This window comes from Protopterus annectens, chromosome 9.part0, assembly GCF_019279795.1.
Source record: "Protopterus annectens isolate FY-2018-M chromosome 9.part0, PAN1.0, whole genome shotgun sequence".
In the NCBI taxonomy this organism is placed as follows: domain Eukaryota; kingdom Metazoa; phylum Chordata; order Ceratodontiformes; family Protopteridae; genus Protopterus; species Protopterus annectens.
The window spans coordinates 885662523-885689867 of NC_056743.1; the positions used below are offsets into that span (position 1 = coordinate 885662523).

At 40.0% G+C, this 27345-nt stretch overlaps 1 long non-coding RNA gene across 1 annotated transcript in view; it reads left to right on the forward strand.

Moving 5' to 3' along the window:
- The first annotated feature begins 2127 nt into the window (after window positions 1-2127).
- Window positions 2128-27345, forward strand: part of LOC122811642 — a 304142-nt gene continuing 278924 nt past the window's right edge. The window contains exon 1 of the long non-coding RNA XR_006366275.1: window positions 2128-2626. This is a non-coding gene — a long non-coding RNA (uncharacterized LOC122811642). The remainder of the gene's footprint in view (window positions 2627-27345) is intronic.

The following is a 27345-nucleotide window of genomic DNA, read 5'->3' on the forward strand; positions in this document are numbered from 1 at the left end:
TCCACTTGAATCACTTTTTAACTGGAGCCTCCAGTCAGGTTTTGTGCCCAAGGAATGGAAGACAGCTACAGTCATTCCCCTGTACAAAGGGCATCCAACCACCAATCCGGGTAACAATAGGCTCATAAATCTGACCAGCCACATATATAAGGCCATGGAAAGTATCATCATGGACATAATAAACGAGGACATAGTTAACCTGCAAATGCTGGACCCATCACAGTTTGGCTATGTTAAAGGAAGGTTATGCTTATTAAATCTGGAGGACTTTTTTGAGAGGGTCAACAAAGTATTGGTTGAAGGTAAGACTTGCACACAGCTTACCTCAACCTGGCCAAGGCTTTTGATACAATACCCCACTCAGGCATTATAGACAAGTTCAATAATTTAGGATAAAATAGGAGTTGGGGAATCAGTGCTAGTGAGGAAGAATGGAAGCTCAGATAATTAAAAAACAAATAATTGCATTTTCAATAAAAGAAAAAAATAAACACATGAATAGCACCCTACAACAATGACCTCCACAAATGCATGTATGCATTCACATATACTCACTCAAGTTTGGTTTGGAACTGTAGAACATAAGATCTTGTATCCAAAACTCAACTTTACATATTAGAATATTTTGTTTTTGGTTGGAAGTCTTGATTTCTTCTAATTTGGAATTTTCTGCTTGTTTTTGTCCCTTGGTAATGACCAAATATAAGGCCAGATATATTTAGATTTTCTAAGAACCCAGAATTACATGCAGACTAAGTTGTTCCTTTCTGATAGTCAAGCATTTGCTTTCTCCCCTGGGTCCTCCATCCATCCATCCAGCTAGCCATCCCATTTATCATATGTATAACTAAATGAATAAATAGGAGATAAAAACTCATTTCGGGACTCAGAGTCTTTTGAAGTACCTAGACAGCCCTGCTCTTGTCTGGTTATATTAATTATGGCCTCCTCTCCCCTACCTTTTGTATTGGTGATTCCACCCAGTTAAATAGATAATAAAGCCTAACAGACTTCTCCCATATGGGTCAGCAGAGCCTACACCAATAAAGATTACATTAGAGGGACTGTGGTGTCTGACAGCATGGCAGAACACATTCTACCAGGCATAACAACATGTGGTACAAGCATTTAGCATCTTACTAGCAAAACCTCTGCACAAAACCCAAGTAAATGACTATCCATAGCTCACTACCTGTAATGAAAATTTTCCTCACTTATTTTTAATTTATACAGGGGACAAGAAGCCCCCACAGCTTGCTCTCACTGTCAGTACCATCTAGAAATAAAAAGGGGAAGCAGCCAGTCCTTTTCCAAGATTCCAGGGCTTCTACCATAAAGCCTCTTTCAGTACCAGTGCGTCATTAGATTGATGTTGTTTCCCTTATTATCATAGCAGCAACAACAGTACAAGGGCAAGTTGTTCACATGGGCAGCACTTAGTCAAAAAAGAATGAAATATGAGGGGTGTTGTTTTGTGTGTGTGTGTCTTGCTGGTTTAGAAATGGACCTTTTTAATTATAACCTTTGTGTGCAGTAAAGATAAAAGACAGACTGTAAGACATTCTTGATGTAAGTGTATACTACTGAACTCTAACTATGACAGACAAAAAACACCATTCATTTATAATTAATATTCAATCATTAAGCAACATTAGGCTTATTTGAAAGCTAAACAAACAGTAGCAGTTTGAGACAGGAAGACCAGGTTATGCTTCTGAAGAACTATTATGAAGTTAATTATTTTAGTTTAAGGTACTATTATAGGGCTGCACTGAAGATGTCTGATTCCCAGTCGAAGCAATGGAATATTATATTATTTATTTTGCTTGCCAAGTTGGTTCCACTTTGCCATCAGTCTCTTTTCAGAGAGGTGCTCATACTGACTAGGTGAAATTTGGCTAGGGCATAACCTCTAATGACAGTTTCCTACCTTTTTTATTTTTCATTTTTAGAGGGGGCAAGAAGCCCCCCTGCTTGCTGTCACTGTCAGTACAGTTGACAAATAAAAAGAGGAAGTAGCCATTTTTTTTTCAAAATTCCAGGGCTTCTAACATAGAAATTCCCCAATACAGCAGATGGCGCTGTTGTGTTTCCTGGTACAGTCATGGCTGAGAATGTGGTAAATGCTGTTGTGGTTGTCTCTTTTTATAGGCCTTCAGCTGCCTTTACGGAGACTAGTATGAATGTTTCTGCTTCCCAATCTAAAGAAATGGTTATGGATAATGTGGATCAGTCTGTTCAGAACTTTCAAGTCCAAAGTGCTGGTCTTGCTGATTTAGAATTATTGGAAATGGTGGATACTACAGATATATATATATATGTCAGTGCTGACAAAACCTTGGGTCATAACTTGGAAAACCTTGATTATTAACTCTTCCTTTCACCTTCTATTACTTCACTTGGCAATCAAAACCTGAAAATTTTGCAAGTACTGCTGTTGCTTCCTCCCACACATTCGGGCCTTCTGTTTGTACTACTTCTGCTCCTGTTCCTGTTCATTCTGTTAACTGGTGATACAGCATTCAGGTCTTATGATCCTGTTACCATTTCCAACAAGTTCACTTTCAGGACCGAGTAAAGTGTTAGCAGTGTCAGCATGCTGGGGTGTGCCTGTTCAACAAAGCAGGTACTTTTATTGATAGAGCTTTTGTTTGAGATTCTACTTAAGGCATTTGGTTTTCACTCTGCTGATATTAAGTTGGTTTTTCATCCTAGAACAGAAACTTTTTTGAATGTGCCATTTAAGTTGGTTGGTCTTGTAGACAAATTTGGTAGTATGTTTAAATCCAAATGAAATGTGTTGCCTTTGAATGACTTTGAAATTTTGGACCTTACTGAAAACAGGAAATGCCATCTGTTTATGCAGTTTCACACCCGTTTTAGAACAAGATTTGCACTTCTTTTTCAAAGAGTGAGGTATGAAGCTGTCTGATATTCTACCAGTAGGAGAATTGAGGAGTTTATGGACTGGGGAGGTAGGAAACTTCAGTTTAAGCTGGTAAAGTTATGCATTTAGGTAGCGTTGTGTCTATTCACAGCCCAAATAGGTTTTTTTTTCCCCTGTCCTTTGATATGGAATTGCCCTAAATGAGCAAGTTAACAATGCAGGGCTGGGGGCATATAAAAAATCAGCTATGTGCCCTATTTCCAGCATTGAAAAAAGTACATTGCATATTTTTTGTTTGACTGTCCAGTTGTCTCTGTTTCAGCACAGTCAGAACTCCCTTGTTTAAGTGAAACCAACAGATAAGTATGTAACAGCTAAAGCACTGGGTTCCCAACCCCACCCTCCTCTCACACCCATTAAGTCTGTTCCTTCCCTACTGGAAGGTATTAGGGATGATGTATTTTCTCAAGTGCTGTTTCAGATTAGAGTTGGTCAGAATAAGTGTGCTTTAATACCTTCTGAATCAGCATCTCTGTAGAGGGTGATGCATCCATTGAGGCTTCTCAGAGTAGGCAAAGTCAAGCTAAGAAACTGAAGGGGACCTCACAATCTATTAAAAACCCAGAAAAGTGCCTGGTATAAGTATTTGTTCTTTGAATGTTAACAGTATACAGTCATGGTTAGCAGGGCAGTGTGCCATTTCTTTCACATGTGATGTAATGTAATTTGGGGGTCTACATCAACTAAAAGCAGTATGCTGAATATTATAATATTGAATGTACAATACTGAAAGGTTAAAATGTTGAAGTCAGAATGCCTGCTGATCTATATGTGTAGAGAGTTGGACCTGCCCCCCCCCTGGACCCATATTAGTGTTTGTTCCACGTTTTACTAACATATGAGTGATACTGTTTGCTGACTGGCTGTGTTCTGGCACTGGGTACATATGTAGTACATGTAGTATTTTGAGTTGAACATTTTAACTTTTTTTGGCTTTCAGTATTATGACTTTCAGTATACCACTATTCAATAAGTTGTCATGTGCCTCTCATTTGGAATTTAGGTGTGCTTCGTCAGCAAGATAGCCAACAAAGTGATTAATCACTCCTTTAGAAATGCCTCTTTTGGACTATTGCCTTTCCATTTGGACACTGGAGACTCGCTAATAACCGTTATTTACCCTGGGAGGTGTGCAGTATTAGATGCTTCCTGTTTGCAGCAAGTGTTTTGGGTTGTCTCTTTATGCTCACACAAACTCTGCTAACAGAAAAATATTGGACAGGATACACCCATTTCTGCTGGTCGTAATGAGGATTACTTGGGCGGTAAATTTCAAGAAGATGGTGCTTGTGATTTAACTGCATGGCAGGACTTCTATCAGCTGATGATTTTAGATAGGTGCACCTCACCCTTTCACCTTTGGTCAGGATTTGAGGAAGTCTGACACTGATTTTTTTTGTTTGGTTCTTCTGCTTCTCTGGGAGAATTTAATTCTTCCGTACTGCCTATGATTTTTTCTGGCCGTATGAACATCCTTCGTTCATTTGAATTTCAGACCAGGTCTCTCCTTCCCAGTAAAGGTATTTTACCTTTGAATGGCAGTGTGGTACAGGAGGCCTGGCTTCTTAAAGAGTTTGTAGCTCTGTAGGAGACTTAGGTTCATTTACATTTTGCTGTGCCAGTTGGATGAGATGGTTGCTTTAATGGAAAGTGATTTTCTGCATTCCTGACTATTTAGGGAAGAGGAAATCTGATTATGCTGCATTATTGCATGCCCTTGCTAACCTGCTGAAAACAAAAGATTTGAGTTACAGCATTTTTTTTGGTTAGGGGTAAACGGGATATGGATAACACTTGTTCAAGCAAAGTCTGTAAGTTGGAACAGCTGGTCATGCATGGTCTATATGATACACCTGGGTCTGTTGCTGCCACTCGGGAAGGTATCATGTGTGATGTTCACTGCTCTGGGTTTCAGTAACTTCTTCTGGATTTGCTTTTATGTCATCTTTGCCTTCTGAGATGTGTGCAGCTATAGAAAAGGATGTCACTGTTCCTGTGTTACGTATGGCTTTGCAGAAAGACAGTGTTGCTACTACTTTGGTTTAGGTTATGACTATTGTAAATTTGCAGCTCAGGGCAAGAGTAGCAGATGTTGCTGCTATGTTTATGATTCGTATCACCCTGAGGTTAAGTGACACAGACATTTTTAGTACTGCTATTAGATACATATGGAAGGGACAGGACAAGTTAAATTTGGTGAATTGGAGACCTGTAGTTTCAGGTAAGATTGATTACAAACCTGTAGAGAAATGCTGTAGACTTGAATTTTCCTTTTTCTGCATTTGATGGTAGGTCCTGATGTTTATGGGATATCCAACTCTCCTATCCAGGATTATGTCATTGTGGTGCAGGAACAGGTTAATGGAATTATGGGTACAAATGCCTTTGGTGTACTATTAAGCTGTGATATTATGAAGGTGTTTAACTCAGTTGGCCATTCTAGTCTGGAGACACTATTAATGGTTTATGGGTTTAGTCCACATTTTCAGAATTTCTTTTGTATTATTTATGAAAACTCTAGGGTATTCCCCCTTGTTAATGAGTATATTTGTCATGACAAACAGATACTGTTATAAGCAGGGATATCAAATCAGTAGCTTATTTTATTTGGATTTGAATGGTGTTTTATGGTTCCTTCATCAGCATTGGATAGAAGGAAGGTTGTGTATTTTTGGCAGTATTACCATCCAAGTATGTTTTACTTAAGCAGATGTCTTGCCCAGTTCAAAAATGTTTTGAGGATACAGAAAGCCATCCAGTTTTCTTGTCTGTTTTGCTTGTAAACAAGGATAAACATAAGTGTTTCAGGAACAAGGGCATCATTGATGGGATTACAATTTACTAACCAGGATAGTCATCTGTTGGGCATCACTTTGGGTACAAAAGAGTTGTATGAACATCAATGGAAAGAGAAGTTAAAGCAGGGATGGTCATTAGTTACTTTTTGAAGTTTGTTTCTTTGTTTTTCAGAAAAAAAATGTATATGATTCGTACTGTTCTTGTGAATATTTTTACCTACTTAGCAAATGCAGCTGACCTACCCTTTCTTTGGATAAGATGTACTAAACTTTTTATATTTTGTGGGGGGTTCTTGCCTCATACTTGATTGTATGGCATTGCGTACAGCTCCTATAAGGGTGGTATCCATTTAAACCTAGTTGATTATTTTGGGCCTACCTGGTTAACAAATGGTGGTTGTGGTGGTTGTTACTGTTGTGGTTGTTGTTATTATATGCGTACATCTTTTGCATGTGCTGACAGTGGCCTCATCCAGTCCTGACTCCCTAATACGACATCTCCTGCATATGTGGGGAAAAAAATGTGAAAATAGTTTAAATCTGTATGAGGCTTTGTTTGTCAGGCTAAGATTAAGGAATGGACTCTCCATACGTCTCTAACATGTTCCAAACAGGAGGGGTATGATTTCATCATACAGACATTTTTTCTCCTTACCTGACTGTCTCCTTCTGCACTTTGTATGCAGACCAACGGCGTTTTATTTGAGCATTGGGATGTCCGATTTCCTTTGACATCTGTCTTTAGTTAACCTTGGATGGAATCTACGAACTATAAATTAATAGGGGAACATTTGTGCTCTGTGCTGAGTTGTGGGGCTCCTGAGACCTGTTTTTCTTTCCTGTAGAAAGAATACAGGATTTTGGGATTCAGTCAAACAAACTTTTCACTATTTGTTGATATCTATTTACCAGTCATTTTATGGGACATTATGGCATTCCAACATTGACACAGATTGACAGAATTGTATTTAGTTTGTGGTATATCTGGTCAGGAGTTTTCATGTGTTATGGAATAAACAATGAGACAGTCTGAACAATCTTAGAAAATTGAACATCTAACTGTGGAATTAAGAGAAGAGGTAAATGTGTTTAACTTTGTGCAGTGATTGGTTAATTATCTGTTTTTTTGTACTATATTTTTTGTTCCACACTTTGTTTTTTTCCAGTTCGTTATTGTCTTTATTGAATTATCACTTGTGACATAGGCACATTTACATTTATACAAACTGCTTTTGGTATTTCTAATAAACTTTAATGTAGTTCTACTCTTTTTTAATAAATGCCCTGGGATCTTTTACATCCACCTGGACTACCATCATCTCAAGAAGATGGGACCTTGGTTTAACGTCTCATCTGAAAGGAATGATATATCAGTATTAAGACCACCTATGGAAAAACTTTGCAGCTGGAGAGGAATTTGCTGGAGGGTGTGGAGATATTCAATTTTGAGGAAGAAGTAAATTGTAAAATTCTTTTGTTTTGTAAACTCTGTGGATAAGCAGAGATTAATCATCTATCTCTGGCTCCTTTAAACCCACCCAGCTATTGACCTACAGTCTACAATACTCTCTGACAATGCACTCCAGAGTTTTACCATCTTCTGCGTAAAATATTTTCTTAAGTTAGTCTTCTGTCCTACCCCATCCACTTGCTGTTTTCGGTCCCCCACCTCTCCTCTACATAACCCCGCCCACTTAAACTTTGATAGTGTGGGGTGTTAATATCAACCTGCCCCTAATTATCGTCTAGTAAATGTAAGCATAATGTTTGGGAGGTTTTACTCAAAAATTCAGCTATTCTGTCCCTCTCACCCTTTTGGTAGCTGTTTACACATATTTTGCCAGACCCATCTTCCCTTCTTAGCATAACAGCTAGAATTAGATGCTTTGTTCTAGATATGTGTTTGGTAGCTCCCTGCATAGGGATGGACAACTGCAGTGTGTCACAGCCACACCCCTATGTATGCACCCGGTAGTTAATTAACATTAGCCAGTGCCCCATCACACATGAGTAATCCAAGGGTGATTATAACCCTCTAATACTTTTCTTACTCTTTCCTTTCCACAGTGACCTTCACCTTTGTTTTCTTGTTTTTTCCCCCCTCCCAAATGAATTGCCTTGCAGTTTTTACCATCAAACCCCCTTCTTGCAGAAGTCTCACTGGAGACCATCTTCACCATGTTAAACCACAGCTCCAACCTTTTTTTTTTTTTTTAAACAAACTTTATTGAGCAATAAAACCAAATACAAACAAACCTCAAATACTAGTAAAGCAAGGCAAACAATAGGTAACTTTACATATGTGTGTAAATAGTTGGTGCATCTTTAGATAAAACCGACTGTCCAGAAGTCCCCAGTCTAACTACTAAAAGTAATAAAAATTCAGCACTGCCTAAATACTATTATCCAAAATGAAGAGAAAAAATCCTAGAAACATTGGTAGAATTAGTGTAGGCTATGTGCAACAATCCAATGACATGAGTACAAACAGAGAGGTTCCCAGTGGGAGTGGCCTGCATCAGGGTTTGGCTCTAAGCCCTCTGCTCTTCATACTTGTGATTGACTACAGTAGAAAACAAGTTGGAAGGGAGAGATCCACAAACCTGCTGTATGCAGACTCTGAGCAAGAACTTCAGCAAATAAGGGAATGGAATGCAGAAATGAAGACACATGGGATGAAACCTGAGTGCAGGTAAGACTGTTGTAATGGCAACAAACTGGGAAGATCAGAAAAAGATGAGATGGAAGAGAAAATATTAGAATGGGTTAACACCTTCAAATATCTGGGAGGGTTGGCTGAGGAGAAGGAAAGTCTAAATGAGAAGGTCAAAGCTAAAATCAGAGGGGCTGCAGCCAACTGGATCCATGTGTCAGGTTAAGTGCGTGACAGAAGAATGCCAAAAAAGTTGAAAAGTGAGGTGTACAAAACAGAGGTGCAACCAGCACCACAACATGGTATAGAAATGTGGACAGTGACATCACAACAGTTATGGAAACTAGTGCAGATGAAGTGCCTGCAATGGGTGGTAGGATGCACACTGTGGGACATGTGAAGAAATGATGACATCAGAGCAGAAGCCCAAATAGCTCCAATTGCAGAGAAGGTCAGAAGAGTAGATGATGGTTGTTTAGGCACTTGTGCAAGAAAATCTGGTGTAGAAGATTTGGGACACTCAGGAAGAAGGTTGTCCAACAAAGCGGCAGATGGATTGTGTGAGAAAAGACCTGTGACAGGCATGATTGTTGAAGGTAGGAGAGTAGCATTAAATCAAGGGAGATGGGAACAGTTGAGAGGATTGTCCTGGAACTAAACTTGCACTGTACTTCACCCTCGGCATTTGACCCGATCATAGTTCTTTGTAGTACATGGACCTTTTACTGCCCCAAGGTACTACTTGTTATGGGGGAAGGGGTCATGCATGTAGGAGTACAGACTTTTATGGCTTGGCTTGACTTTGAAAACCATAAAACACATAGTACTGACACACAGCAGGCAGAAGAGGTGTTCCTGTGATTAATAAATGGCTTCAAAAGCTGTTAGACACTTCACTGTACCAAACAGTGTGTATGTGTGTGCACGTGAGCATGAGACAGTGAAGTGTATTACAGCTGTGAAAATGTTTCAGATGCTGTTCAGTGCTGCCTGTTTTTAATGTTTGTCAGACACTAGAGATTAATAGAGCTGAAAGGTACACCTTTCTTACATCAGAAAGATGCTAACAACATTTTTCCCATGTTGAGAGCATAAACACAGTACTCCATGTACTAAACAGTGGTTATGATTGGAGAGACAATTGCAATCCTTTATGCTACCCACTAGACAAGAGGTACTGCATCAAATCCTCTCTAGCATCTTTATCTCCTATACCTACTCTATTTTTGATCCTGCTTAGCAAAATGCACTTCATTGCCCCAGGTCCCATAGCTTAATTCTTTCACTGAAGTAACCTTTTTAAGAAAGGCAAGGAATAACTAGTATCTCAGGCAGGACCATATGGTATAAGGAGAGGACTGAATGGTCCGGTATTGGAAAGCTGCAGCAACTTGAGTATAACTAACAAGGTCTAACCATTCTTGGTGTGCGGTAACATCAGTTTACAGCACAAAATATGAGGTGCCCTATCATCCAAAAGAAAGTCCAAGCAATTTTCTTTATGTCATTGACCATTTTGTGTGATCCCCAGTTTGGTAAATGCCTAAAGGAATAAGAACTTGGTGAATAAATTTCCGAGAGCATTTAATATTGTGAAGGAGGAGAGGTATAACTGTGTCCAATCATCTATTTTTCTTTATATGCTCAGTAACAAGAGGGTTCAGTGTTTTGGTCAGATCAAACAGTGATAATGGAGCCCAATAAAAATTCCAAGATTTGAGTGTTCTTGGAATTTTAAGCCTAAGTACACCTTTTCTATTGGAGTGACATGCCACATGAAAAAAGTCTTGTCTGTATTGACCCTGAGACCTGAAACTTCCTCAAATAAAGAAAAGGTCTCCAAAATACTCTTAATGGATTTTACCAGTTTGGACAGCTATAAGGTGCAGTCATCTGCAAAGCAAGGAGATAATAGGAGCCCCACATTTGGATGCCACAGTTCTCATGATGCTGTATTTAGGCACTGAAGTTGTCCACAATCAAGGCAAATAAGATGAGACAGTGGGTTTCCCCTGACAGCTGCCTCTAGTTGGGGAGGGGGTTAAAAGAGATCAGTATGTCTAAGTAACCACTTATGCCATAGGTTGTCCATATAGTGGTTTGCAAAAGGGCATAAAAGGGCAGAATCCCAAAAGTGTTTAGAGCATCCCAAAGAAAGTCCCAGTCTAAGGAGTCAAAGATATTATTAAAATCTATTAACCTGTGATCAGAGTGGGCTGATTGTTGCAGAGTTTCTTAATATTGCAGGAGAGACGTACTGAATTACTACTCCTTTTAAACAGATCCTACTGGGTCTCCTCTACCAGTTAGGGATTACCTTTTAATATGTCCAGCAAGGCCCCAAGTATATTATTCAATTTATATAGTAAAAAGGGAGTCAAGTCAAGTCTTTAATTAGCTGGTTTCTTCCATACTCACCTTCTTTCAGGAAAGTAAATATGGTGACTAGGTAAGGTATCACCACACCTCCATCATTTCCTTGAACAATGCCAGCAGATGACCCCCTAGCTTTCTCTTAAATCTTCTGTAAAACATTTTCTGAAGTCCAGTCGGGACCTGGCTCTTTCCCCAGTTGCATGAAAGCTGACTTGATAGACTTCGTTTATAGTGATCAAACTGTTCAACATTCTCAATTCCGATAGCAAAATCGGTGGCCAGTGAAGCTCCCTAAAAGGTGTCTCTCTCTGCCCCAGCAATGGAAAGCTGGTTCTTTGAGTATAATTCTTTATCATAGGCAAACATCACAAAATTAATACTCAAAAGAGAAGAATGGCAGTCAACCCAATCATCCAATAGTCCGGTAATACAGGTATTAATCTGCATATGCATCAACCCAATCATCTGATAGGTAATGCAGGTATTAATCTGCATATGCATCAACCCAATCATCTGATAGGTAATGCAGGTATTAATCTGCATATGCATCAACCCCATCATCTGATAGTCAGGTAATACAGATATTAATCTGCTTCTGCATTCTTTCACAAAATGTAAAAGGTGACAGTGTTTTAGATATTTAGCCCTGTAAAAACCACAGCTCCACACTTGGTGATCTTAGTCAACAGACAGTCATTTTATGCTACCTAATCGAGCAGGTTAACTCATTAACACCTGCTGGCAGTCTGGTAATGATGTGTTACGTTCCTGGCTGCAGGCAGGCTGGACAGCAATTCCCTAGATCTCATAGTTAAAGAAAATTTAAATGCAAGAAAAATCTTTTCATCTGAACATGTAATGCAGCCTCTTGCCTTACGTCCTCAATTGAAATAATTTCCTCCTACTTAAACTGCTAATTTGTGGCCCTGAATACTACAAATGCAGTATAGCAATTAAGTTACAAAAATGCTGTGTGTGATCTGCCTTTGTTTTAATGTAGGCTTGAATGAAACAGGGAGCCCACACATCTAATGCTACATGAGTGAAGTAGCAAACAGAAATTTGTGCTGTAGATGTTAATGGGATAACATGGCCTGTGGCAGTACTGTAATGGGATAACATGGCCTGTGGCAATACTGTAATGGGATAACATGGCCTGTGGCAATACTGTAATGGGATAACATGGCCAGTGCCAGTACTGTAATGGGATAGCATGACCAGTGCCAGTACTGTAATGGGATAACATGGCCAGTGGCAGTACTGTAATGGGATAACATGGCCAGTGGCAGTACTGTAATGGGATAGCATGACCAGTGCCAGTACTGTAATGGGATAGCATGACCAGTGCCAGTACTGTAATGGGATAACATGACCAGTGCCAGTACTGTAATGGGATAACATGGCCAGTGGCAGTACTGTAATGGGATAGCATGGCCAGTGCCAGTACTGTAATGGGATAGCATGGCCAGTGCCAGTACTGTAATGGGATAGCATGGCCAGTGCCAGTACTGTAATGGGATAACATGGCCAGTGCCAGTACTGTAATGGGATAGCATGACCAGTGCCAGTACTGTAATGGGATAACATGGCCAGTGCCAGTACTGTAATGGGATAGCATGACCAGTGCCAGTACTGTAATGGGATAACATGGCCAGTGCCAGTACTGTAATGGGATAGCATGACCAGTGGCAGTACTGTAATGGGATAGCATGGCCTGTGGCAGTACTCTAATGGGATAGCATGGCCAGTGCCAGTACTGTAATGGGATAGCATGGCCAGTGCCAGTACTGTAATGGGATAACATGGCCAGTGCCAGTACTGTAATGGGATAGCATGGCCAGTGCCAGTACTGTAATGGGATAGCATGACCAGTGCCAGTACTGTAATGGGATAACATGGCCAGTGGCAGTACTGTAATGGGATAACATGGCCAGTGGCAGTACTGTAATGGGATAACATGGCCAGTGGCAGTACTGTAATGGGATAACATGGCCAGTGGCAGTACTGTAATGGGATAACATGGCCTGTGGCAGTACTGTAATGGGATAACATGACCAGTGCCAGTACTGTAATGGGATAACATGGCCAGTGGCAGTACTGTAATGGGATAACATGACCAGTGGCAGTACTGTAATGGGATAGCATGGCCTGTGGCAGTACTGTAATGGGATAGCATGACCAGTGGCAGTACTGTAATGGGATAACATGGCCTGTGGCAGTACTGTAATGGGATAACATGACCAGTGGCAGTACTGTAATGGGATAACATGGCCTGTGGCAGTACTGTAATGGGATAACATGACCAGTGCCAGTACTGTAATGGGATAACATGGCCTGTGGCAGTACTGTAATGGGATAGCATGACCAGTGGCAGTACTGTAATGGGATAGCATGACCAGTGGCAGTACTGTAATGGGATAACATGGCCAGTGGCAGTACTGTAATGGGATAACATGGCCTGTGGCAGTACTGTAATGGGATAGCATGACCAGTGGCAGTACTGTAATGGGATAACATGGCCAGTGGCAGTACTGTAATGGGATAACATGGCCAGTGGCAGTACTGTAATGGGATAACATGGCCAGTGGCAGTACTGTAATGGGATAACATGGCCTGTGGCAGTACTGTAATGGGATAGCATGACCAGTGGCAGTACTGTAATGGGATAGCATGGCCAGTGGCAGTACTGTAATGGGATAGCATGACCAGTGCCAGTACTGTAATGGGATAACATGGCCTGTGGCAGTACTGTAATGGGATAACATGACCAGTGCCAGTACTGTAATGGGATAACATGGCCAGTGGCAGTACTGTAATGGGATAGCATGGCCTGTGGCAGTACTGTAATGGGATAACATGACCAGTGGCAGTACTGTAATGGGATAACATGGCCAGTGGCAGTACTGTAATGGGATAACATGGCCAGTGGCAGTACTGTAATGGGATAACATGGCCAGTGGCAGTACTGTAATGGGATAACATGGCCTGTGGCAGTACTGTAATGGGATAACATGACCAGTGCCAGTACTGTAATGGGATAACATGGCCAGTGGCAGTACTGTACGATATATCACTTAACTCAATTCCTCTCAGGCTCAAACTGTCTGATCCTTGTGATTAATTTGCCATAAACATTTACATGACCTGCGCATACTTCTTGACTTTACAATGGCACCTCTTTGCATAATTTCATAGAAAGTATAGTCAAACTTGTTTAGCTGAGTAAGATGGAAGATTTTTGTTGCACTTAATTTGACATTTGCACCGTAGCCTGAAGACTGTGCAGTTCAGTGTCTTGCTGAAATTCATACATCATGTATCTGAGTTTTGCAAGGTTAGAGCCCCATATTTTCATGCCTACTTTAATCTACCACTCCTCAGTTCTCCAGAGACATTTTTCTGATTCTTACAGCCAGACATGTTTTACCACTGTTGTTTACATTAGGGAGAGCTATCCTAAACATATTTTTTGCAGGACTGATTTCTCCATATCCGTAATCTTTAAAAATGCCACTTCTAAGGTTGCAGTAACTCAGTAAAAAGGGAATAATTGTATTTCCTTTTTCTCTGAGTTGGTGCATCCTAGAGGAAGAGCTCAGGTGTGTAGGGGCAAATCCACACACCAGAAATGCAGCAACCCAAACAAAATGCATTTAAATGTATTTTTTTTAATGATTAATGTATTGACTTCCTGAGATAGAGTGAGTTTGGTAAAGTGGTTAGTGATGAAATGGGTCCTAGGAAATCAAAGCAGCTCCAGATTTTCTAATGCAGTTTCTGATATTCTGACTCTGTTGTGTCATGGTAAAATTGTAACTCTTCTGAATTTAAATTGTAAACATTTCATCATTTTTATTGCAAAATGAATCACTCAAATCAGTCAATCCAAGCTGTGCTTGGCCGATGATCCAGTCTAAGCCTCTTTTAGCGCTCACTGGTTGGTAAATGTGTCCTGACTGCTTCAAGGTGCCTTTAATAGGCTTTCTTTTACTGAGCATACACAGAGCTAGCTGCAGTCTACAGTAGTTCCAAGTGTAATCACTGCTGTTCAGCTTGGGATGTGAAGCCACTATCTTGTGTAAATTTATATTTTTGGTTTAGTAAGGAGCTGTAATGACGATCCTGTCTCCTGCAACATTGCTGCGGGCAGGTTTAAAGATAAATTTAACTCTTACTTTTCTGCACAGTGCTTTATTGGGATATAGAATTATTGTATGAAATTGTTATATTTCCCATCACCACTTTCTTCTGCTGTTCTTATTTGATCTAGATTGTTACAGAACAACCTAGCATTCATGGCCAGTGTTTGTGTGCGAAGTTTGTTTTTCCCATTGAATCCAAATATAAATGATAATCTGTCAGACTACTTTCTAGCACAGTCGTTGCCATCACCATTAAATGGCCATTTAAGACTAATAGATAATTATATTCTCCCATGAAATAGACACATCATACTGCCATGTAATCTATGTTGCCTCAGTTGTACTCCGCGTAACTTGCTATAGGCAGTTATTGATGCAGTTAAAATACGCTTTTAGCATTTTGTGCCTAAATTACCTCAGTGGAAGTTGAATGCTCTGCCACAGTTTAAGCTGCATTTTTATCTCTCTAAAGAGAAGCTGCATCCATTACCTCTCGACTCCCAGTAATGCGACTGCAGTGTTACCATCGGAAGTTTGAATGTGTGTGTGTGTTTATCTGTGTTTTTGAGTGGGGAAGAAGCAGCTTGCTTGGCCAAATCAGATGTTCTGGTTTAACTCCAGGAGTATTTCTTTTCCAGACAGTCTGTCAGGACTGACATCTTAAATGTTTTCTTACCCTTTGTCTTTACTGTTACATTCTCTTTTCATGGTTTATTCACCAGCTGCAATTTGAGCTCTGAAACCTGATGTCTTAGTTTTTAGTTATTTAACTTCCAGTTCAGAATGTGAAAAAGCAAGCAGATGACATAGCCTTAAACAAGGCTCTTTAAAAACAAAAAAGTAATCTCCTCCCCAAAGCTCCATTGTCAGGTATCACAAACACTAAGACCTAAAACAGTTTAATAAACTACCAGCTTCTGAGAAATAAGCAAAGTTTTAAAAATGCACATCCCCAAAAAAGAGAGAAATCTGCCAGACCGTATTAGCTAGTTAATAGTTTTCTTTCTGTGTAAAAATATTGCCCTTAATTACGACTAAATGTGTTTTCTCCCTCAAGTAAATGAAGTGGAGAACAACAGTTCATAATCTTAGATTAATGAGGGAGCCATTAGATGGGTAAGAAAAATTAAACAAGTCTGCAGCCTGTATGAAGATGGTTTTACGATTAATGAGAGCTGGATGGCATTATTTGATCAGCGTTTAGTGCTTTGCTTTTACGCAGATGCTGATGGAAGGTGAAGAATGAGCCCATTACCAAGTAATATTTTTGCATCTTTATTTTCCTGCCGTGACTGTTATGAAATAATGTAGCAGTGTTCAGCTGCTAAGATCCCATTCTTATTCAGTTCTTCTGAAGGGCTAAAACAAGCCCTGGCCAAGCAGGGCAGCAAGGATTTCCGTTTACTAACATCATATAATTGCATAGCATTTAGTACTATAACTACCAGGCATTTCAGAAAAATATTCTACACAAAGTTCGGTCAAAGCCAAATCTTTTTTAGTGATGTGCTTTTATCATGTGAATTTTGCTATCTATATTTGGTTGTGTACTGTGGGTAGAAATCTGTGTCTTTTACAGTCTGAAATGAACCATCTGTATGTCATTAGCATTTGGTGCAGAGGATTAAGGAGCTGTTAATGAGCAATTTCATGTGGTCCACTGGTCCAGGGTTTGATTCTCTTGGCATCTGTTGTGCAACTGTGTATCTCTAAGTGAATTAGTTAACCAGACAATGCTCTAAAATGGGCTAAAACTGAAAAAGGTCCTTGATGATCAGTGATCTACCCTGGTTAATTAAATAAAATAATGTATACCTGTATTTTGAGCTAGAACTTCAGCAAAGGATAGGAGAATGGAATGCAAATCTGAAGGCACATGGGATGAAATTAAGCACAGATAAAACGATGGTAATGGCAGCAAATTGGGGAAATCTGACGAAGCTGAAGAATATAGTTAGAGGCAAGCTAGTGGAACAGGTAAACAGCTTCAAGTACCTGGAAGGGGTGGTTGAGGAGAAGGGTAGTCTGAATGAAGAGGTCAAAGCTAGAATCAGAGGGGCTGCAGCCAACTGGCATAGAGTATCAGGTGTAGTCTATGACAGAAGAATGTGAAAGAAGCTGAAAAGTAAGGTGTACAAGACAGTGGTGCAACCAGTACTACTGTATGGTACAGAAACCACAGTTGAAGAAGATAGAGGTGATGGAAATTAAGTGCCTGAGAAGGGTGGTAGGATGCACACTGTGGGACAGACAAAGAAATGAGGACATAAGAGTAGAAGCCAAAGTAGCTCCAATTGCAGGAAAGATCAAAGAGAGCAGTTTACGGTAGTTTGGAAACGTGTAGAAAAGCAGAAGACAATCTGGTGAGGAAGATTTGGGACAGACAGGAAGAAGGTAAGAGGAAGCGAGGGCGTCCAGCAAAGAGGTGGATGGATTGTGTGAAAGAAGATCTGCGACAGTCAGGCATGAGTGTTGAAGAAGGCAGGAGTGTGGCACTGAACCAAGAGAGTTGGTGACAGTTAACATGATACCCCGACCCCATTTAGAAAAAATGGGAAAAAGGGGGCTGATGATGATGATGATGATTATCATCATCATCGTCACTGGGTGCAAGTATAAAAGCTATAAACCATTGTGTGCTAGCTTCTTGTTTGCATATGTTGAGAGTATCACTGCATGCAGCTTGCTGACCAGTGTATATTAATTTCATACAATGTGTATTATGCACATTATTTCTGAACTGCATATCGATGTGTGAAATATGTGCACTGTACCATGTATATCTCCTTGTTTTCAAATGACCATCAATGTTTGTTTATTTAATCTTTTGACTAGGTGGGCTGACTGATGTTTTTGAGAACCCTTTCTGCTATAGGCTTAAATACATAGTTCATTGTTAGCATATGTAGATGCTGGTTATATAAAGTAAAAGAAATCAGTAGATAAATAAGGTAATTCGCAGCCTGCCTAAGGTACTTGAGTTACTAGAGTTAGGATAATAGTTAATTGTAGGAGTGGTGGAATGTGCTAATCACATTTAATGTGAGATGCAGTGAATACAGATAAAATTAATAACATGAAGTTGTAATGGTGTGCAGTATATTCACTAACAGTCCAAAAGGGGTGTTAGGAGGGGTCTATATTGCAACATCGAACACTTAAAACAGCGAATGATGTTACATCGACACATTTTCAGTGAAAGCTGAAAATGTTGAATCCGAAGAACAGCGATTTTTATCACTGTTCCAACCCCCACAAAAAAAAAACTCATTACACACTTCCAAACACATACACACATACCAAATCCTAATTATACCCCCCCAAAAAAACAGTAAACAACTAAATACACATATGCACATAACCCAAACATACATTAAAAAAACCCAAACATTTTAAACCATATGCAACTACCTTAACCCGCACCCTAACCCTAAGGTCAGTAACTGTTGCACAATCACGCTCGGGAGCTATATTGGACAAGGGACCACACTACACTTCAGAACACGGCAAAACAATGAAGCGGTCAAGTGACTTCTTTCCCAGGGAAACATTTTTCTGAACAGCTGCTTCGCTGTTTTGCCTGTTCGCTCTACATGTGTCGACGAAAACGCATTCAACATAATGCGTTTTCGTTGAACTCATAGGAACCCATTAGGAGAGAGGTTTGTACAGTGTAGATGGTTAGCCTGTGTGGGAACGTGCATTAAGGAGAGGACTGAGGTTAGTTGTGTAGGGTATATGTATGTAAACAACAGTCATGACTGATGGGTTGCTCGGTGGATTTAGGTGCTTTCTGGCAACCCTGTGATGACAAGTCAGTACGGCATTATGGGAAAAGCAATGACAAGTGGCAGGAACACTGAAGTGTTTGTGTAGGTAGGTTGCTTTACTTTGTGCAATTTCTGTACAAGGTGGGAATAAGGTCATTTTTATCTGACAATGATCTTACAAACAATTGAATAAACTCCGGCCATGAATGAAGCAAAAAAATAAAAATCCTGTAGCACTCCACAAACAACCAACACAGGCTCAAGTAAAAACATTGTACTTTAATAAAATAAAACACTTAAAATTAGTCAAGCACTTTAGTTCCTTGCAATTCAATGGAACTTCATCAGAATTAATTTATAATAACATTCAAACCTCATTTATTACAAAATTCCTATCCTGTGACTTATTTAAAAATTAATTAACCAATTGGCCATATAATACAATTTAAAAATATGTTTAAAAACATCATTGGTATCCCGAACAATATAAAAGCACTTCCCTTAATATCACTTTTACAATATTACATATAATATTGTTTAAGTTTCGAAACCAAATTAATAGAGCAAGCTTCATTAAGGTCTGGGTAGCTCAAAGCATTCAATCTTAATTGCCATATTAACTCCTTTCTATTCCAAATGCTCCTTCGTAAACACCCCCCTAGGGTCTTGTACCACTTGCTCTATAGCAACAACTCAAACTTATGTCCAATATTCCCTATTAGATGTTTACTTAAGGCACAAGTGTTCATATACCCTTTCCTTTAATCTCCTTAGAACCTTTCCTACATAAAATGCTTTACATGAGTCGCAGCTTGCTACATAGCTTAGACTTGCATGTAAAATGCCCTTTTATAGATAACTAATCCCATTAATATACCACACTTAAACATGCTTGGTTTGTTAAAAGTCCGCATGCTATTTGTTAGTGACCAAGTCTTACACACTACCTTATTAGATTCCAGCAGTTTTTTAAAACATCTGTCCTTAAAAACAAACTTCTGTTGCTTACCCACATCTTCTAAAACCCCACCATCAAGCCTGAGAAAATTCCAATTTTTACACACACTATTCATCAAAGCTTTAGCATCCAAATTATAAGTAGTTACAAATGATGTATTTTTAAAAGAACTGTTTTCATGGTTATTGAATGATGCGGCATCCCAAATGTTAAAAGTGGAACAAATTCTCCATTGTTCCTCTTATTCCACACTTCATCCCTAATATTAGAGACAAATTCTTTGGGGTGACCCCTCTACCAAAACATCTCAACTAGATGGTCATATTCTCTTGTAAATGTATCCATATCAGAGACCATTCTAGCCAATCGTACAAGCTGACCAATTATTATGGCAAAGGTCTGCTTGTACAATTGGCTAGAATGGATTATGTTGTTCACCAAGATGCTCTTTAGGATGAAGAATCCCCAGCAGCCTTCCAAAGACCTGCCACAGGATGCCCCTCAATTTCTTCCTACAACCCACTGCATATGCTGAGTACCAACATCTTTCTATCGTGGTAGAACTTCATCATGTTAACATGGTAGAGAGTTTGTGCTTCTGCCTCCTCCTGCCTGGCAAGTCTACCTTTTAATTAACATCAGTTACATTCTTACAATACAGAAAGGCCCACCATGATGCCTGCAGTTTGTGTCGAACAGGAATAAACATCACTTTCTTCTCAACAGAATATGCTCTGGCTGCCAATCCATGACCTTTTGCTGCATTTGTGCTTGTGCTAGGTGGTCTGTTATTACCACAAGCTGCCCAAGTCTGGTCTTAAAGTTTAGGACATATTCTACAGCTGATTCCTTTTGGGGATGTTAGTCATCCACTCATCAAAAATTAAATCCTGCCTCCATCCCATGGTTCAAAGAGTGAAAAAGTCTGTAGATTCCTGGGGTGCCACTTTGTATGTAAAGAGGACATGGGTAGATACCAGTACCACACCTTGAAATGATCTGTGAACGTTGCAAAATTGTTTAGTGTAAGAGTGAAACTTCTCCACCAGCCCATTTAGCTTGTAAATGTTGGGGGTAATCTTTAAATACTTTACTCCCAGTGCTTTCACAAACAAGCTAGCAGATCTGACAAGAAACTGCATTCTCTATCTGTATTCCTCTTGAAAAAAACTAAACCAAATGACTCAACATAAGCCTGATATTCTCACTATAACTGAAACGTGGCTTAAACCCAGCATAAGCAACTTCAAAATTGTACCTTCCAGCTGTAACGTCATCTGTAATGACCATATAAACAGGAAAGGTGGTGGTACTGTCGTAATATTTCCCAACAGCTACCATATTTCCCCTTGCAACAAACCAATATCAAAATCCAATTCAGCAGAGATTATTACTTTCCTTACATTAAAAAATTATGAACAAATATGTATTACTTTTCTTTCCATCCCTCCTGGTGACAGTATAGCTATACTGGAAGACATTGGATATCCAGAGCAATTCCACAAGAAAAAATACTACTAGGTAATCTCAATGTCAATTGGTTGCACATCAACTCTAACTCCTCTACATCTAGTGTGAACTTATTTGGTTTTACAAAATTAATAGCCACACATGTTATAGCAAGACATCAATTCCCTGTTATTCTGGATCCTGGTATCAGACCCTAGTAAATACACCACCACAACATCTGACTCTCTCAGTAATCCTCTCCCAATTTACATAACCACACATTTCACATGTCTACTTAAGCAGCATGATTATGAAACAGCATATAATCTTTCCAAGTTTAACCCAGAAATGTTCATTACTAAGCTATAATATTTTAAGTGAAACTTTCTCAAAATCTTCTCCTTAGATGATGCTGTAAATGAATTCAGTGCAGCTTTCCTGAACATCCCGAATAGCTTTGCACCTCCTAGAAGGAAGAGATTGAAAACAAATAATCCAATCTGGCTATCCAAAAAGAGTAGAACACTAATAATACAGGACAGAGAAAAAGCATGGAATGAATGGCAGGAATATAAAACACCTCAATATCTGGAAAACTTTGGAATGCTTCACAATCATACTAAAAGGCAAATTAATGAAGACAAAAAAACTATACTGTAATAACTTTCAGAACAATAGTTATAATAACTTTCAGAATAATAGTTAACGGAACCCTAAAATTCTGGACAGCCATTAAAGAATTACTGCATCCTGGACATAAATTCAACCCTAGCCCCTCTCTCAATAACTCATTACTCAAAACTGCAATACAGTTCAGCTCATCTTATTTCATAGACAGTAAAGGATCTCTAATCAAGGATTCCCGAATATCTAATCCTTACCCTGCCCAACAGCCACATATCACCACAGTCACATTTACCTTCAAACCTGTGCGCACATCCTATAAAAATACTTTTAAACTCAAACCAAGTTTTACTTCGGCTGATGACCTTCCAAGTGAGTACCTTAAAATAGCAGCCGATAGCATTGCCTATTCTGTCTCAATCATTATAAATAGATTAATCCAGGAATCCCACTTTCCCTGTCTCTGGAAAAAGTAACACATTATCCCCCTGCACAAAAGAGGAAATTCAGCAGATATTACTAACTTTAGACGTATAGCAATCTTTTCCCACCTCTCCAAAATACTTGAAAATATATTCAAAGACAAGTAATAAACTCTCTCCTGCAGGAAGAACTCCTATTCCCCACACAATATGACTTTCATCCTTTCCATAGTTCTAACACACTGCATTTCTAACCTATATAGATACTGTCGATAAAGCTAGAAATAATGGCACACTAGTCTCCTCCTTGTTTCTAGACTTGTGTAAAGCCTTTATTTGTCAAAGCAACCTTCTACTTCGAATGCTCTCATTAGGTCTCTCTCAGCCCACCCGGCTATGGTTCAAAGGCTACCTATCAAATATGCACCAGTCAGTAAAATGGCACTCCACCCTCTCTCTATACCTCCTAGTCACCACTGGTGTACACAAGGCTCAATCCTTGCTCCCCAGTCACCACTGGTGTACACAAGGCTCAATCCTTGCTCCCCAGTCACCACTGGTGTACACAAGGCTCAATCCTTGCTCCCTTTCCTCTTTAATATTCTCTTTAACACCTTTCACACATCCATATAACAGGCCTTCTTAACACAGTACACAGATGACTCCACACTCATTTGCACATTTGACAACATGGCACACCTCCAAAAAATGACTCTGGAAGCTTTAGCAGCAACTGAAACATGGCTTTGTAACTCATAACTTGTGCTCAAACCTTAACAAAAAAAAAAAAAATGCTTTTCCTTCCAAATACCTCTCCCATGAAAAAAACAACCACCAAAGTCACTTCTTATTGCAAATTATTAGGGATGATAGTGGATGATAATCTTAAATTCGACCTGCATATACAACATTACATAAGAAAAACATTGAGTTTTATAGGGCCAAAAACATTATCACCAACACAATTAAAACTACACATGCCACCTTTTATCTCTCCCAACACTCCTTTATGCCGCTGCCATTCTTGCTATCCTCCAGGCATCACAAAGATCAAAACTTGAACAATACGATAAGAGAGTTGCCAACTTTGCAGTAAATAACCCTTTCCATGCCATTGCCTGTTATTAAGGAACCATTTCAGAGTAGTGATGGGCATTGCAGGGTCTTTTAGCACCTTAAGCACCATAGGTAAGAGGTATGTCCTAGTGGTCGTGGGCTAGATTAATAAATGATATGAGGTGGTGGTTTTGTCATTTATCGAAACAGAAAAGGTGGACATTTATTTATTGACATTTGATTACCAGGAAAGTCTGACTGGGTAGGAGCCCTTTTTCAGTGGAGGCCCGGGTAGGAAAGCTTCAAAGTATTACAAAACATTTTAAGAATAATAATTTTATAATATTTAAAAATAATACAAAAAGCAGAAACAGTTTAAATAATTATACCAAATTAGACATTATATGAAAGCACTAATTAAAATAGATACAATTTGTATGATGATTTAATTGTTAGAGAAATTTAGCCAGTTTATAGAAAAATTAAAGGAAGGCTATTGAACAAGATGATGTCCTTACATATCACTGTGCAGTATTTTTAGCTAAGATATCTCCTGTCAAGGACAGCCCAATGTCCTGCCCAGTATACCAAAGCCTTTAGTTCTTATAGGTGTCGTGCATCACATCTATACTCCCCTTGCAAGGTGTTGGGCATAAAGGAGATGTGTAGATGCATACACTGAGAATTTTTTGCTGCTACTCCAAATGCGTTTGTTGAATGTTAGTCTGAGTACCCTTTTGCTGTGCTTGTTACAAAGCCATATTTTTAGATAAGTGTCCCATTGGTGTTTCTTCTCCTCTGTTTTTTTTGTGCTTATTGTGTTCATGTCATGCAGAAAAGTAAAGTGTCAGTGTGGGTGGCAGATTCCCCATAAAGAATGTCACAACCAGTGTCTCTTCCATTTTGGTACTTCCCACGATCCTATGCAGTGCCTAAGACTCTGTTTAGTTGTCCCCCTCCTTATCTGTATACCTAGAGAACCAACATTTTAAGTTGTTGGCTCAAGATGCTATGGTGGAATCCACCCATCCTGAGGACCTGCTTTCTGCTAAGTAGGCCAAAAAAGTTAGGACTGGTCTGGCTGCTATCCAGCCTCCCCCAGACGTCTCTCTCAAGGCTGGAGAAAGTCCAGATGACCATATTATGGTTGCTTTGGATTCCTCTGCAGTGACTCCATCAGAGGCTGACATGGATCCAGCTTCTTGCATATCCAGGGAGACTTTTCAAATGTCTGTATCTGGTATTGAGGTGGAACCTTAGCTGATTATATCGAAGGACTGAGGGTGATTCCTCAGATCTTAGGAAGGAGATACCTACAACCATTATTGAGTCACACCAGAGGTCTGACCCTCCAAGGGTGCTTCATATAGATGTCCCACAGAAAAAGAAACAAAAAAAAACAAAGCACATTTCCCCTGTTGTTAAGGATCTCCAGTGTGAATGGCAGGATTTCACTTCAGCTTTATTTAATGCTTTGGCAGCCTGGAAGCCTTCTCAAGGGGTCTGTATGCTTTTTCCTCCTTGGTCTTCCACTCAACTCAAGAGACCCAAGGAAATGTATTCCTCAGATGAAGATCTGGACTCTGGGGAGGAATTTTTGGCTAACTCTTCCCAAATCCCTTCCCCCTTGGACTATGGTTCAGAGGAGGAGGATTCCATAAGTCCAGAATCCCCCTGGAGGAAACCTCTTTGTGGAAACCATTACCCATATGATGGAGTATTTTAATTGAGAATGTGCTCAGGTCTCGGATTCCAAAAAGATATGAGCTCCGACAGATGGAGTCTCATAAGCCATCTGCTGTTCCTCCTGAATTGGCTGCCACCCTGGATAATTTCTCAATAGTGTCTGTAGCTCCTAGCTCTCAGTCCCCTGTGCCTAAGAAGCCAGATATATTCTATTAGGTGCCAGAGGAGTGCAAATTTCTTTATAAATACCCTTCTGTAGTGTCAGTTTTCTGCTGACAAGCCATCCAAGCTATTGCCCTTTACCATGTTGTTACCTTTTGATAAAGATATTAGGTTTATGGAGAGGCTGGGCAAAAATAAAAAATTACACTGCTGACACTTTATCCTTTAAGGTCATCAATTACCAAACTCGTATGACCAGGTATTTTTTGGCCCTCTCTTCTCAGGTTTGTAACATTATTTCTGACCTTCCTGAGTTTGAGAGGAAGGCTTCTGCCCTTTCCCTGCTGGGCTCTACTTCTCAATTTGTCCACCACTAAGTCAAATGCAGCTATAATGGAGCTGATGCCTCTTCCAGGGCTGCTGCCTTTGGTTCAGTTATGAGGTCTTATTCTTGGCTTCGTCTTCAGGCTTTGCCTGATGACATTAAGGCCAAACCTTTGGATGCTCCTTTGGATAATAAAAATCTTTTTTGGATATGCTGCAGCTGAACTTTTCAAGTCTATCCAGGACAACGGTAAATCCTTGCAGGAGTTGAAATATATTTTTGTTTCTCCTATTCTAAATTTCAGAGGAATTATCCCTCTAAGTCTACTTTGGTTTGTAGACAATCTTGTCCTCCCCTTAAGGACAAGAAGGGTTATAGGCATGTGCCTCCTGCTAAGTCTACTCAGGCTCCTGCCACCCAGAAACCTGCTTTACAGGATAAGCTAGGTTCTGTTTGACAGTCTGTTTCCTGCCCTTGGCCTGGTTTCCTTGCCCCTCTATCTGTCCCTGTCCTTCCAAATTGGCTACAGGTCGCTTCAGACTCTCGAGTTCTTTCCATTATCTGTTAGGGATATTTCTTGGCTTGGAAGCCCTTTCCTCATTTTTCAGGCATTCCTCAACCTCCATGTGAACAGCTCTCTCATTTCCCAGAGGTTCTTTACTCTCTTTTGGCTCAGGGCACCATTCAAGCCATGCCTCTTGCCCAGGTAGGGAAGAGATTTTACTCCAGGATATTTCTAGTCCCATGAAAAGGAGGCACTTGAAGGCTAATTCTGGGTCTTTCCAGGCTGCCCACCTTTCTCAAGATTATTTCCTTTCAGATGTTATCTCTGCTGACATTATTTCATTATCTTTTACTCCAGGCCTTTCTAGTATCTCTGGATCTCAAGGATGTATAGCTACACATCCATATCCATCCTATATTCTGGAAATGTTTACATCTCTCTGTCTCTTCCTTGCATTTTCAGTTCTCTGATTTGCCATTTGGCCTCTCTACTGTCCCAAGGGAATTCACCAAATGACTTGCTCCTGTCATTGCTATTTGAACAATGCGAGGAATTCAAATCTTTCCCTTTCTAGATCTGCTTATTCAAGCTCCTCCCCTCGATATTCAGCTTCAGGATCTCCGGTTTATTACTTCCCTATTACAGAGTCTGGGGTTCACCATAAACTTTCAGGAATTCAGTTCTGTCACTCTCCCAGTATCATGTTTTCCTCGTTACAGACTCCAGACTTTTCCCATGCTGGTATCTCTGCCTGCACCTAAGACATTATCCCTAATTGTTTTTTTCCCATCCCTTCTTCCTCTGGTATCTGTCATGGTCAGGGAATTTCTCAGGGTGCTTGGGTTCCTGGCTTCCATCATTTCCAGGGTCCATATGAGGCAGCTTCAGTGATAACTTGTCAGTGTGACTCCAGCATGGTCACTCCCTGGACTTCTGGAACCTTTCCTTTTCTGTCTCAGTCTCCAACTTCAATGGTAGATTCATCAGCTTTCACTCAACCCATGGCTTACTTTTCAAGCTCCAGTCCCAACTCAAGAGCTCTTTACAGATGTCTCAGACAGGGGTTGGGGTGTCTCCTGTGGTCTCTTCAAAGTTCAGGGTCTCTGGCCTCCTCATTAGAGGTCAGACCACACCAATATAAAGGCGATGAGGGCTCTGTTTCTGGCACTTCAGGCTTTTCCTTCTGTCTTTCATTCTGGACCGCTCAAAGTTTTCACAGACAATACCACAATGATGTGGTATGTCAGTAAGCAAGGGGGCACAAGGTCCTATCTTCTTTGCAGACTTAGCTCCTCAGGTCTGGCTATCAAGTATCAACTGACTCTTCAGACAGTTTACATTCCCTTGGAGCACAATCTAGTGACATACTCCTTGAGCAGGTCCATCACACAAGCTCACGAATGGATGCTTCACAGAGATGTGTTCCTGGACATTGTCCATTTGTGATGTATTCACCAGGTAGATCTTTTTGC